This window comes from Podarcis gaigeae (assembly GCF_964106915.1).
Source record: "Podarcis gaigeae genome assembly, chromosome: 3".
NCBI classification, from domain to species: Eukaryota; Metazoa; Chordata; class Lepidosauria; order Squamata; family Lacertidae; genus Podarcis; species Podarcis gaigeae.
This window is the reverse complement of record NC_139680.1, coordinates 105,202,873-105,217,240: the sequence shown is the minus strand read 5'-3', so window position 1 is coordinate 105,217,240 and position 14,368 is coordinate 105,202,873. Positions and strand designations below refer to the sequence as shown.

General features: G+C 45.9%; 1 protein-coding gene across 1 annotated transcript in view; it reads left to right on the top strand.

Moving 5' to 3' along the window:
* The window catches only part of MRPS5 (mitochondrial ribosomal protein S5), a 54,536-nt gene that overhangs the window by 25,561 nt on the left and 14,607 nt on the right, over positions 1–14,368 (top strand). The window lies entirely within an intron of this gene.

The following is a 14,368-nucleotide window of genomic DNA, read 5'->3' as shown; positions in this document are numbered from 1 at the left end:
GTTCAAATGCCGAAACATTGCTTTTGTGTGGCATCTAATCGTTCTTTTGCCCAGAGCCAGGATTCGATTTGCATGTGTAATCTATGGGAATTTGCAGTTAGTCACAGCTCCTATATGATGTAAGGGTAAAGGGACCCCTGACCATTAGGTCCAGTCGTGGCCGACTCTGGGGTTGCGGCACTCATCTTGCTGTATTGGCCGAGGGAGCCGGCGTACAGCTTCTGGGTCATGTGGCCAGCATGACTAAGCCGCTTCTGGCGAACCAGAGCAGCACACGGAAACGCCGTTTACCTTCCCGCCGGAGCGGTACCTATTTATCTACTTGCACTTTGACGTGCTTTCAAACTGCTAGGTTGGCAGGAGCTGGGACTGAGCAACGGGAGCTCACGCCATCGCAGGGATTCGAACCGCCGACCTTCTGATCGGGAAGTCCTAGGTTCTGTGGTTTAACCCACAGCGCCACCTGTGTCCCCCTGTATGAGGTACTTGTTAGCAAACGTGTACATCATAGGTGTACTCCTAAAAAAGTACACTGTGTGAGGGTGTTCCTATTGCCACTAGCTCATAGCTTAGTATTAGTGAAGATACTCATAGGCTACATTTCAGATTTCGTAAAACATTTTGCAGCCTTTCTGAACCTGCTTTCTTTTCTGTCGCCTCTTCAGAATGTGTGTTGCGATTTCTCTTTTGAGAGCAGCTTGAAATTGCATCCCATACACAATTAACTTTTGTATTGAGGTCAGCAGATTGTTGAACCCAGGGTTAGAGCGTTTTCAATAGCGTGCCAGTTTTCGCTTATCGTTAGGAAAGCCGAGGTGCTCGCCGAAGGCACCTAGCAACAACTCGGATCACAATTCCACGTGGGCTGAAATTTGAATTTCAAAGCAGTATGAGTATCCTCTGGCAGCGTTTCAATTATTTCTGGGGTGGGCAGATGGAGGAATTGCAATAAGTGAAATGCAGGGTGCTAAAGGAGGCCTGGCACCTTAATTGCACTTTCAGTTCTGTAACTACAGCGTAATGTGCTGCACTTGGTTCTTGTTAGACCTGGTGGAGTGAGTAGAACTGATTGCCACCAGTAGGCTGGCATGGGGTGGAGACTCACATAAGAAGAGCTTACTGGATCAGGCCAGGGCCCTGTCTAGCTCAGCATCTTAGTGGCCAACCTGTAGGAAGCATGAAGGCAGGACCAGAGTGCAACAGCACTTACCCCTCCTGCAGTTTTCAGCAGCTGGTAAAGGTAAAGGGACCTCTGACGATTAGGTCCAGTTGTGGCCAACTCTGGGGTTGCAGCGCTCATCTCGCTTTATTGGCCGAGGGAGCCAGCATACAGTTTCTGGGTCATGTGGCCAGCATGACTAAGCCGCTTCTGGAGAACCAGAACGGCGCACGGAAATGCTGTTTACCTTCTTGCCAGAGCGGTACCTATTTATTTACTTAACTAAATGAAACTTAACTAAAGAAACATTGCCACATAAAAAGCAGCTGCTAAAAAATTCAAGGAAAATCCATAGTAAAGGACTAAATCTAAGCATCCACGAAAGATCAGGAAGCAAAATAATTAAAAATGAAAATGAGATAAAAAGTATAAATTTCATCTTTTTTAAAAAAACAAACCTGATTCACAATGAAGCAAAAGAAAATCAACTCATTCTTCCCCACCACCATCAATCAATCAATCAATCAATCAATCAATCATCCCATTATCGTGTGGCTATCAGGAATGTAGAAAGAGACAACAGTTAATGTTGCCTTGTCCTCTGTGTGAACTTCCTGTCCGGGGTACAATTCAACACATCCTTAACCTTCTTTCTCGCAATGCGTTGACTTTAATGTTACACAGGTGTAACATTACTGAGGCCCAATTTGTGGGGTGGTATTGCAACTAAGTTTTACTGAGCGTAGACCTGTTGGCAAGTACAGTCTCAAAAAGTAACATTTCTAAGACCCTCAGTACTGTCTTTCTCACAAAAGTGTTTTGTCAGTCACACTAAGCAATTTTCCTTTCTTTTTTTCTGTGTAAAAACATTTTAACTTGCATGTTTCCTTAGGGACAACTCAAAACATCAGTTCTGAAAAGACTGTGGGTGAAACGACCCAGGCGTCAATCAAAAAGGAATTGAGGAACAATCATTAAATTCCCATCTTTGGGGGGTTAGTTGAGGGTGTATCTCAGAAGAACAAATCCATTCACAAAAATTAATCCTGTTATGAATTTCTGGTGAAATCTGAATTCATTTATTTGCCCACTTATCCCTTCCTGACCAGGCAAATAGGTGAAACAGACTGGAAGTTGTGGACTCCCCTTCCTCAAAGGTTTTTAATGCAGAGGTTGGATGGGCATCTCTCATGGATGCTTTAACTGAGATTCCTGCATTGCAGGGGGTTGAGCTGGATGACCTTGGGGGGCCCTTCCAACTCTGCGATTCTATGAAACCGCTGTGACGTTAACATGTGAGAGTGCTGGAGGTGAAATAGTTAAACAGGTTACCCAATCAGAACCCAGGGGGGTGGAGCTAGAGGCACTATAAAACCAGCTCTGGGAGGGGCAAAGAGGGGAGTTCGTTGGGAGGTTGGTTGGAGTGGGAGTGAATTGGGACAGAGTCTGTGGGTAGGTTGAGTTAGTGTAGCAAAATAAGCTGAGTCAGGAACAGTTAGGGGCTAGGAAGACAAGTAAATATCTGAGAGGTGGTTTAGTGAGGTAGGGGAAGTTATAGGTCTGGATAGGCACTCCATGATTGTAATTGTCCGATACTGTTTATGAAACCACACACTTGTTAAACTGCAATAAATAAACAGAAGTTTATGTTCCAATTTAACCCTGACTGGACTCAGTATTGTACCAGGTAGGGCCTGGGTGGTGGCAGCGAGAAATAAAGTGGTGGCACAGGGATCAATAGACGGCGAGATGTCCGGGGACCCTGTGTGATCGCCACAACCGCTGAAATTGGCATGCCTCCTTCAGCCTAAGGGTGGGAGCAGCTTATAAAGAAACTTATTTTGACGTGGAGGGAGCTTTAGCGGAAAGATGAGAGGAAGCCGGGGGGGGGGGGGAGAGTTCATGTTCAGTCCTTAATCCCTCAGGCAACTAAGCAAGCTCCTACATTTTCCTCCCCAGAGGTTTTAGAATAGCAAGTCGCTTCCAAAAGAGAGGGGCTGTGTTGTGCAAGATGCTCAGGGCCACAGATCTTTTATTGCAGATCTGCTCTAACTTAGTCGTTATGAGAGCTTAGTCGTTTGAGACCTAATTGCCCCTGATGGGCAGTGAAACCTCCCCCCCCCCTTTTTTTGGTTTTATATACCTGTAGAGAATCATATTTTTATTGCAACTGTAAAGCTGGGTTTTATTTTCCACCCTAAAAAAAATAATACAAGACATCTCGGGCTGAGATGCTTCGGTTTTAAGATTACTGCGTGCTTCTCTCCAAGTAATAAAGAAGGGTGAGTAATGGAAAGTGACAGGGTCCCAAATACAAAGGGAGTGAGCAGCAGGCGTACGGTAATACAGGATTCTAGTCAATTCTATGTGCCATTCTTTTTATGTTTTAACCGCACAAAGAAATCCAGTGCTGTATCTAGAGAGGTGTCAGATCCATTGCCGCCAGCAGATGATAAATAAGTATCTGAGCATCCATTTCTGATTAGAGCGGAGCAGCACAGGAAGTTTAGCGAGTTTAGGCAATCGGTCCATCTAAATCAGTATTGTCTACACTGCCTGGCAGGGATAGAGCATCTGCTTTGCATGCAGAAGATCCCAGGAATGTCCAGGGTGAGGAATTAACTCTTTATTGTCAAAAGCCAGGTCCCATCACCTCCTGGCAAATAGAAGGGGAAGAAATGGAGGCAGTGAGAGATTTTACTTTCTTGGGCTCCATGATCACTGCAGATGGTGACAGCAGCCACGAAATTAAAAGATGCCTGCTTCTTGGGAGAAAAGCAATGACAAACCTAGACAGTATCTTAACAAGTAGAGACATCACCTTGCCAACAAAGGTCCGTATAGTTAAAGCTATGGTTTTCCCAGTAGTGATGTATGGAAGTGAGAGCTGGACCATAAAGAAGGCTGATCACCGAAGAATTGGTGCTTTTGAATTATGGTGCTGGAGGAGACTCTTGAGAGTCCCATGGACTGCAAGAAGAACAAACCTATCAATTCTTAAGGAAATCAGCCCTGAGTGCTCACTAGAAGGACAGATCCTGAAGCTGAGGCTCCAATATTTTGACCACCTCATGAGAAGAGAAGACTCTCTGGAAAAGACCCTGATGCTGGGAAAGATGGAGGGCACAAGGTGAAGGCGACAACAGAGGGCGAGATGGTTGGATAGTGTTCTCGAAGCTACCAGCATGAGTTTGACCAAACTGCAGGAGGCAGTGGAAGACAGAAGTGCCTGGCGTGCTCTGGTCCATGGGGTCACGAAGACACGACTAAACGACTAAACATTGTCAAAAGCGCACTTACAAGTTAGGAAAAGGCATGTCCATCAGTCCTACGATGTCTCTCAGCTACTCCTAGGTGTGCACCTGATGAGGCAGTTGCAGCAACAGAGAGGTTCGGTCACTGAACTCGCCATTGTCAAAGCAAAGTTCAACAGTGTCAAAGCAATGATTCTTCAACATCAACTTCGTTGAACGGGTCACGTTGTGCAGGTGCCGATTATCGTCTTCTAAAGCAACTACAATGGTACCTCGGGTTACATATGCTTCAGATTACAGACTCCGCTAACCCAGAAATAATACCTCGGGTTAAGAACTTTGCTTCAGGATGAGAACAGAAATCACGCAGCAGCAGCGGGAGGCCCCATTAGCTAAAGTGGTGCTTCAGGTTAAGAACAGTTTCAGGTTAAGAACGGACCCCCGGAACAAATTAAGTACGTAACCAGAAGTATTCCGAACTTAAAAATGGAAAGCAAAATACTGGTGGTCAACAGAAGACGTTTAAATACTAATCTAATTTTTTTTAAATGTCGTATCAACACAGACAACTGGGAAACACTGGCCTGCGAGCGTTCCAATTGGAGAACAGCCTTTACCAAAGGTGTCATGGACTTTGAAGAGGCAGGAACTTGGGGCGAAAAGGAGAAACGAGCTAAGAGAAAGACACGTTTGGCAAACTCTCACCGTGATCTACTTCTTCCTGAAAACCTATGTCCCCACTGTGGAAGGACATGTGGATCCAGAATTTGCCTCCATAGTCGCTTACGGACTCGCTGTTAAAACCGTGTTGATGAAAGACAATCTTACAAGCTATGAGTAATCGCCAAAGGAGAGGAAGAAGAAGGTCCTGTGAGGCAGTGGAACAGGAGGGGTGGCAGCAGCAGCAGCAGCAGGAGGAGGTGTGGAAGCCCTGGATTCCACACCAGCCTAACCTCCCCCTCCTCCTTCACCTGCTCTCCAGGCCTGCAGCTTCTCCTTCCTCTGACTTCTCCCATGTCAGTCTCAAACCCTGTTTCTCCCAGTGCCCACTCCTCAGCGTCCAGCCATTCCCTGACAGCAGGGATAGGAGAGACCCTGGTCTGAAATTCTGCAGAGTTGCTGCCCATCAGTTTAGACACTACTGACCTAGGTTGACCACTGTATAAGGCAGTTTCCTATGAATTGCAGGGTGAAGAGGAGGACGGCCCCTTCGTGGAGCTACAGGGCACATTGGTGAGGAGCCATGGCAGTTCAACAGCTCTGAAACTAGTTGGCGCATATATTATTATTTTCATCATGATTGTTTATTTCGTTTATGAATCGCTTCCCGTGAAGCACCTCAAAGCGATTTCATGGTGCAATAAAATCCTATAGAAAGCCATTTCTTATATAAAAAAAACATTGCCTGTGTAAAAAAAAAAAAAGCAGTTAAAGCATATTGCATATATGAAAACAGCTTCAAATCCAATGCAGATAGAGAGTGAGATTTTAAAAATCTCCACTTAAGAGGCTTGCTGGAAAAAGAAGGACTTCAGGGGGCCTCTCTGATGTGTAAACGGGAAGGAGGGCTTAAGAATAGGTGCTGTCACGCTAAAGACCCAATTCCTACATCATAAAGGAAGGGTGAGGTGGTATCTGCAGGAGGTCGTCTCCTGCAGAGCACAGCTGTTGGTTGGGAATATAATAAATGAGACATTTCTTTCGGTATTTTTGTCCCAAGCTGTAGCAGCACCATTAGCCTAGCTTGGTAGCTAAATGACACATGTGGACATGTTCTCAGCAGAAGTTTGGAGGATGAGATGGAGCAACATGCACACATTTCTTTCCAGCAAGCATCCTGTCCTTGGAAGATGGATGTGATCAGGAAACCTTGTGGCAAATTATGCAAGCCTCTTGTTCTGTTTAGACTCCTTCCCAGTTGCGAAGTGGCAGTTCCAGTGCACCTACGAGACTCCTTCCTCCACCTTACAGGCAGCTCGGCTTCGAGATTTAAGTTTAAAATTTCACACCAAGCAGACTAGATTATATTAAGTTAATAAAGAGAGCTGTAACGCACTGCACTGTCTTGCCACCCTGCCCCAATGGCAATTTTGTTAGATTTAAATAGGTGCGGCAGGGCTTTTAAGAACGGCAGGGGGCATGTGATTTTCCTCGGGTTCCTACATTATTGGCAGGCAAAGCATTATGTTTCAAATGCCTTGGGAACAAGACATTCGCCATAGGCTGCAGCGGGTAATTAAGAATCCTCTACAGTAACCCAAACTTCTGCAGTAAATGTGTGCTCTGTGCTCTAGGCTTTGGATAATGCATACGAAAAGGTGGTAGGAGTTTGCACACAATTATCTGGGGTGGGGAGGAGGTTTCCCTCTCAACTTGCTTGCCTCCATTTCTGTTAGCAAGGGAAGGGGAGCACACCAGAGTGCTTGAAATTTGGCCTACGCTAATCAGTGTTTCCCTGAAAATTAATTATACCGTAGAAGAAACCCCTTTGTGAACAAAGATGCCAAAGCAGCATTACTAGTGTTTTATGAACAAAGAATCCTAATGCTATCCTTCTGTAAACACTGATTAGCACGTCTAGCTCGTGCAAGAAGATATTAATATTTGCATGCAGGGTTGGTTGTCGTCGCTGGCGTCTTGTTCCGTTTTAAACAGCGGCACAAGCTCTTCTCTAATTTGTACTGTCAGGCTTTTCTCATTTGCGGCCCAGTGTGTGTGGCTTCGCCCTTGAGCCCCTAAAATACAACACGGCCAGAAACGTCCTCGCCCACCCTTGTGCCCATGACATAAAAGTAGCGCTTGTTGGTGGCTTGCGAAATTGCAGAGCTAGCGATTTTAAACAGCAGCTGAGTGAGAAAAGCAAACTTTAATGAATAGTAAGTGAGCCAGTGTGTGGAATGAAAGCATAAACAAGTCCCTTGGGATTTTGCTCAAAGGCAAATGAAAGGAGAGTATCCTAAGGACCCGGAGGTCTGCTGAGCAATTAAGCAACTGTCCTCTTAGCAATGGCAAATTTTGAAGCTGGCATTTCCTTGGCAGCTGGGCAGCTGCTGTTCTGCAAAAGCATTTGGTGACCGCTAGCCACGATGGTTATTTTACCTCCCCTGTTGAAGGCAATTGAGGTGGGCTCTGGGGAGGGTCTCCTCACCCGCCAGAGTTGCCACAGAGCTTGGTTGAGACTCTTCAGGTCTCTCCCCCCACCGCCAATTTCCTGCACATATGCACAGTTTTGTTCGTTTTTTACTTTTTTCATTGTATAGCATTTATTTGAATAGTCAACCACTTCTTCTTTGGAGATCACTTGTAGCTGAGTAAGATTGTCTTCCATAAACGCGGTTTTAACAATGAGTCCATAAGTGACTGTGGAGGCCAATTCTGGACCCACACGTCCTTCCACCGTGGGGACATTGGTTTCTGGGCGGGAGTTGATCACTGTGTGGATTTGCCAAGCGTGCCTTCCTCTTAGCATTTTTCTCCCTTGCGTCCTGAGTTTGAGTGTTTTCAAAGCCCATGACACCTTTGGTAAAGGCTGTTCTCCAACTGGAGCACTCGCAGGACAGTGTTTCCGAGTTGTCAGTGTTTCTGCTACATTTTTTAAGATTTGCCTTGAGACAGTCTTTAAACCTCTTTTGTTGACCACCAGCATTACGCTTTCCATTTTAAAGTTCGGAATAGAGTAGTTGCTTTGGAAGACGATCATCAGGCATCCGAACAACATGACCAGTCCAACAAAGTTGATGTTGATGAATCATTGCTTCAACAATGGTGATCTTTGCTTCTTCCAGTACACTGGCATTAGTTTGCCTCTCTTCCCAAGTGATATATAGTGCCTGCCCTACTCCCCAACAGGAGGAGGAAGAGAAGGAGTATTTTAGGGGTCCTTGTCAGCATTCACATCGCCATTATCTGATTCTGCCCCAGTCAGAATGATATTTGTAGATGCCACCACAATTTCATCTCAGTGCTGTAATTTAATAATAAGATACTGTTAGGACTAAAAAACAAAAACTTTCAAACATCATAGCCAACCAGGCCACATTTGCCTATGATTTCACCAATGTAAAACGACATTAGCACTTCAGTAGCCACCAAGGGACGTGGGTGGCGCTGTGGGTTAAACCTCAGAAGGTTGGTGGTTCGAATCCCCGCCACGGGGTGAGCTCCCGTTGCTCGGTCCCTGCTCCTGCCAACCTAGCAGTTCGAAAGCATGTCAAAGTGCAAGTAGATAAATAGGTGGGAAGGTAAACAGCGTTTCCATGTGCTGCTCTGGTTTGCCAGAAGCTGGCCACAAGACACGGAAGCTGTATGCCGGCTCCCTCGGCCAATAAAGCAAGATGAGCGCCGCAACCCCAGAGTCTGTCACGACTGGACCTAATTGTCAGGGGTCCCTTTACCTTTACCTAGGTACCAAGCCGTTCCTTAGGGCTTCCTTGACAGCGAGCTGTTTGATGTGGCTAGACTGCATGCTCTTCAGCAATCCTTTCATGCCATCAGTAGCCTTAGGAATTTCAGCAGGAGTTGAGGGAGCCAGTACCAAAAAGTGGCCAGGTGAGGCTTTGAATAAGTGATAGCAGCAGAGACAAGCTTGGGCCCTTGGGTGATGATGGCCATCAGCAGCTTCTGCGCGGCCTGCGCCAAGCTGAGAACAAGTCCTGTGCATGTGCGCAGTTGTGTGTGAATTGAACACGGTGTAATTGGGTGGATGCCTGTATGTCCCTGAACTCCACTTGCTGGGAATCATAAATGGAGAGAATGCTGTTTCACTCAGGTCCTGTTTTGGGCCTTTGGCCTAATCCTGCAGGGCTCTTTTTATATTCTTATGCTGTACTTGCTGCTACTATTACACTTATAGCCCACTTTCGCCTCCAGGTCCCAGGGCAGGTCACAACATTTCAGACGAATTACAGTCATGGGAATAGGATGGGTCCTGAAAACCCCTATCTGAGGAGCTAAGCGTTCACTCCCTCGGCCATGTTTTGAGCTTTTGGGTCTTCTCTCTAATGAAACTTCCATTTGTGCAGAGGGTCTGGTGTGTGGGTGTGTGTGTGTGTGTGTGTGTGTGTGTTTTCTTTGATTTTGCCAAATCTTGAAAGTTTAATGCTGGTGGGAACATCTGAAGGGCAGAACAGCATGTTACAGGAGAAATGGGAATAATGCTAAAAATGAATTCAAGCTGAACCCGCAAATGGATATTTTTCCTCGACAGGCTGTCTGCATGGGGGGTGGGAGGTGGGAATCAATTTTGGGGTATGCTTTGATTCCAAACTGTGCCTGAAGATGGACAACTTCAAAGGGGTGCACTGTCAGCTCCAAATAGGTGTGTGTGTGTGTGTGTCAGAGAGAGAGAGAGAGAGAGAGAGAGAGAGAGAGAGAGAGAGAGAGAGAGAGTTCTAGTGCTTTTGCTAGAGCTATATCTGTGAGCCACAGCGAAATCAAGAATTTGGACTGAGCCTGAAATGCAGAAGGTGCTGATTTGTCAGCTAAATGCTTAGTAGTTGTACCAGGCATGCCCAATCCAAAGAAAGCATTCTGCTGACCAATCAGAGAGCCAGTGTGGTGTAGTGGTTAAGAGCGGTAGTTTCGTAATCTGGGGAACCGGGTTCGCATCTCCACTCCTCCACATGCAGCTGCTGGGTGACCTTGGGCCAGTCACACTTCTCTGAAGTCTCTCAGCCCCACTCACCTCACAGAGTGTTTGTTGTGGGGGAGGAAGGGAAAGGAGAATGTTAGCCGCTTTGAGACTCCTTAAAGGGAGTGAAAGGCGGGATATCAAATCCAAACTCTTCTTCTTCAATCACAGGTGCTGACCAATCACAGGTGCTGATGTTGCAACCCTGTTTGGTTCCTCTGTGGCTCCTAAACATTCCTGGTTGAAACTCCAGAGACTCTGATTAGTTGATAATAAACCCTTCTGCTCAGATCCCTCCATTTCTCTTTTTCATTGTTTGAAATGGGAGACTGAACATGTCAAAGTTTATTGAAGGTGATAACACGAAGCAGCACTTAACCTGCTGATTAGTGTCAGCGAAAGCTATAACCTGCATTTTCATAATCATTCCTGCCTGCTTCCCCTAATTAAATATAGATTTCTCCCCATGTTCTCCAGAAGGTGGAATAAAACAGTTTGAGCAGTAACCTTAAAGTAACCTTTTGCTGTCCAGAGATGTCCCTTTTATAAACCTTGTTTCTCCCTTCACATTTCTGCAGTGCTGGTAAATTAAACCTTTTGCCAGTGTTTTTCAACTTGGGTCTCCAGCTCTTTTTGTCATAACAGGACAGCCATGCCAGAGCTGCTCTCATAGCATCGTAGACTTGGAAGGAGCCCCAAGGGTCATTTATTCCAACCCCCTGCAGTGCAGGAATCTTTCACCCAACATGGGGCTCAGACCCATAGCCCTGGGATTAAGAGTCTCATGCTTTACTGACTGAGCTATCCATCCTTCTGCCTCTGATCTTCACACCACACCGTGAGACATTAAAGAACCCTTAGGCTATATTTGCTGAGTTTAAAGCATGGAGCCTGTTAAGAGGAAGAGTCACCAACCAACACCATTTACTGTTGACTCTGGGAGCCCTTCTGTCAGGATCTGTGAACCACAGTGCCAGATAGCATATGGCCTGCAGCGCCTTCCTGGTGTGTGGCTCTCCTGTCAAAGGATAATAATAATAATAATAATAATAATAATAATAATAATAATAATAATAATTTATACCCCGCCCATCTGGCTGGGCTTCCCCAGCTACTCTGGGTGGCTTCCAACAAAATATTAACATACCATAATGCATCAAACATTAAAAACTTCCCTAAACAGGGCTGCCTTCAGATGTCTTCTAAAAGTCTGGTGGTAGTTGTTCTCTTTGACATCTGGTGGGACGTCGTTCCACGGGGTGGGTGCCACTACTGAGAAGGCCCTCTGCCTGGTTCCCTGTAACTTGGCTTCTCGCAATGAGGGAACCACCAGAAGGCCCTCGGCACTGGACCTCAGTGTCCGGGCAGAACGATGGAGGTGGAGACACTCCTTCAGGTATACTGGACCAAGGCCGTTTAGGGCTTTAAAGGTCAGCACCAACACTTTGAATTGTGCTCGGAAACGTACTGGGAGACAATGTAGGTCTTTCAAGACCGATGTTACATGGTCTCAGCAGCTGCTCCCAGTCACCAGTCTAGCTGCTGCATTCTGGATTAGTTGTAGTTTCTGGGTCACCTTCAAAGGCAGCCCCACATAGAGTGCATTGCAGTAGTCCAAGCGGGAGATAACCAGAGCATGCACCACTCTGGCAAGACAGTCCATGGGCAGATAGGGTCTCAGCCTGCGTACCAGATGGAGCTAGGAGACAGATGCCCTGGATACAGAATTGACCTGTGTCTCCATGGACAGCTGTGAGTCCAAATGACTCCCAGGCTTTTTTTGGTCAGCAAGCTGAGCAGTTATGGCATGGTTAAATGTGTGTGTGTGTCTTCTCACCCACCCCCCTTTTGATAGCTCGACTAAGGTTGTTACATCACATAGCACCATACTTAGAATTAATTTTTTATGGAAGCCGCCCAGAGTGGCTGGGGAGGCCCAGCCAGATGGGCGGGGTATAAATAATAAATTATTATTATTATTATTGAATTGTAGAGTTGGAAGGGATCGCGAGGGTCACCTAGTCCAACCCCCTGCAATGCAGGAATCTGTGGCCCAACATGGGTCTCGAACCCACAGCCCTGAGATTAAGAGTCTCGTGATAACAGCTGAGCTAGGTACCAAATGAAAGCCACATAGAAAGGAGACATTTTGATTTTCCTTCAGCTGACAGACCATAGCAGTGCGCATGTTATCCTCACCCCCCTTTTTTTAAAAAAGAAAAACCATAGCTTATACTTACCTAGGCAGCTGTCATATGAATCCAGCTTCCTTTTCTCACACAGCCCTTGGGAAGCTCACACGCAGGACCCGAGTGCGAGAGCACACTCCCCACTTTTCACAACCAGCAACTGGCATTCAGATGCAAACTGCCTCCCACAGCAGATATGTTCCTGTACTCCAACTTTGTATTCTTAATATGACAATATATGTGAATGAGAATATATATCTGTACAAGTTGCAAAATCGATATTGCTTTGCAGTGGGGCATTTTAGCTGCTTTTGTCAACTCCAGAATGAGAGAGGGGGAGGAAATTCTGCCAGAGCTCAGTAGGTAAAAAAAAAATTGCATTGTTTGATGTCAGGACAGTTGATGTAGTAACAGTCCATGGCTGCCTGTGCACATTATCAAGCTTGAAAGGCCTTTACAGAGTTTTAAGAGAGATGTGATGGGTCTGATTGTGATGGGTGACTGGACACATTTCCCTTCAGAGCTGCACAGAAACAGCTGACAGGAGTAATTTTGTGTGTATGTGGTTTTCCCCCTCCAGTAGCCTGACCCGCTTCCATGTGCTGCTGTTGCCACCTTCTGGAAAAAAGGAGGAAGTCTCGTTTTCCTGGATTTAGAAGTAAGGAAATCCTAGTTAAGAGGAAATCTGGCCAGTGGTTAAGAGGTCAAGAGCAAGCCTTGGAATCTGATCCTCACAGCTGGCATAAATTCTTCCTCATCTGCCACAACTGTGGTTAATAGCAGGCAGCTGGACCTCTTAACTAGGGTTTCCTAACCTTCAAACTCTGGTTAACATGAAAAACTTGCTTCGCGTTAACCATGATTGACACTGTCGCTTCCAAAATCTGTATTAGGGCAAACCCTTTCATTAGCATAACCAAAACATTCCAGAATAATGTGCAAGTCCTACAGAGTTCTTCTTTTGGCTGGATGGTAAGCAAAGCAAGGGGAAGTGGCCGATGTTGAACTTGTGGAGTTTGCATCCCAAGGGCTGTGAGTGACTAAATGCAATGTTGGAAAGAGATAGACTGTGTTCCTATGAGGTTCTGCTAGGTGCTATGCAGGCTTCTGGTAGAACCTGCGGAAGATGAGCAGGAGGAGCAAACAGCTGTTGTTTCCAAGTGTCAGTCAAAGGTTGATTCCCCCACCCCTATATTTGAAAATATAAAAATCTAGCTGTTAGCCTGGTCTGCTTCAATCCTTAGGTCGTACACATAGGTTTTTTGGTAGGTGGAGAAGAGGAGTAAAGAGAAACCAGGCTGCTTGTGTTATTGTAGAAACTAGGTAGTTTTTATCTTGTTGCAGTTGCTATTGTGGAGTTATTGATGTAACCCTTGACTGTGCCTTGAGTTGGGGGGGGCGGGTTTCATGCTGGAGAGCCTGTGATCCTTCTGTTCTGCTCCCAGGGGTTTTTCAAAAAGCTCCTTTTTCTTGCCTTGGGGGTTGTTTTCCTCCCATAAATCAGCCTGTGCACTTCAGATATCCACCAGTAAACGCTTAAGAAATAAAGGAGAAAAGCTTTCATAGTAATAAAACCCAGACTTCCCATGGATCTGGGTTTGTCCAGATAGCTTATCGGGAGAGCCAAATGCAGACTCTCCAGTAGCAGAGTACTTGTTGATTCAGCTGTGCTCCTGTTGAAACAGCACGGTGATGCATGGATCTCATTGCCAAAGTTCAGCAGATAATATCTGCTGAAATCCTCCCTTGGGTTGATCTTTTCCTTTACTTTTTCCTCTCTCCTGCAGCTACAAAGAATGCACGTGCAGCCTGCTTCATATCAGTGCATACATTTAGGCGTGGTGCCCTATTACGGCATCCCTAGGCAGTGCAGAATCCTAGAAACATGTCATCATCGAGAACGCTTCCGATGTGCCGTGTTTTGAGGGGGAGGTGTTAACTTTATGGATACGGTTGCTGGGTGCTGGATGAAGCCTGGAGTTTGGTTAGTTTAATTCAGCTAGGAAACGTGTCTATTTAATCTGAATGATTCAGCAAGTGCTCCTTCCAGTTCTGTTGCACAAAGGCTGGTATTGGAAAATGGTGCATTGCTGGTGAGTATTCATTTCTGAAGCAGAGAAGATCCTAGCACCCAATC